We start from the raw sequence: 551 nt of genomic DNA on the forward strand, positions 1-551 counted from the left end.
AAAATAGAGTCTAAGAAACAATACAAAAGATCAATGAAACCAAGAGCTGGTTCTTTGAAAATATAAACAAAATTCATAAACTTTTATTTTTTCAAGACTCATCAAGAAAAAAATAGAAAGAATCCTAACAAGACTCATCAAGAAACTAAAGACAAAGGACACAAATTAATAAAATCAGAAATTAAAAGAGAAGTGACAACTGACTCCACAGAAATACAAATGATTATAATAAAATACTATGAGCAATTATATTCTGATAAATTGCACAATCTGGAAGAAATGGATACATTCTTAGAAACATACAATCTCCCAAGTCTGAATCAAGAAGAGTCAGAAAATCTGAACTCACTGATTATTACTAATAAAACTGATCAGTAATCAAAAACTCCTAATACATCCTATTGTAGTTTATAAGCATGATGACTGGGTGTTCATGCCATTGTGTGAGATGTGCCTCCCTTAAATCTTGTTACAATGTCAGCATATAACCCATCTGGTTATATATATATATATATATATATTTATGTAAATAAATATATATATATATATAT

At 27.4% G+C, this 551-nt stretch overlaps 1 non-coding gene across 1 annotated transcript; it reads left to right on the forward strand.

Moving 5' to 3' along the window:
* Positions 1-395: 395 nt before the first annotated feature.
* Positions 396-499, forward strand: LOC120597996 (small nucleolar RNA U13). The gene has a single exon (XR_005651488.1). It is a non-coding gene; the product is annotated as a small nucleolar RNA U13 (small nucleolar RNA).
* The last annotated feature ends 52 nt before the right edge of the window (positions 500-551 follow it).

The sequence above is a fragment of the Pteropus medius genome, unplaced genomic scaffold, assembly GCF_902729225.1.
Source record: "Pteropus medius unplaced genomic scaffold, Ma_sr-lr_union100, whole genome shotgun sequence".
In the NCBI taxonomy this organism is placed as follows: Eukaryota; Metazoa; Chordata; class Mammalia; order Chiroptera; family Pteropodidae; genus Pteropus; species Pteropus medius.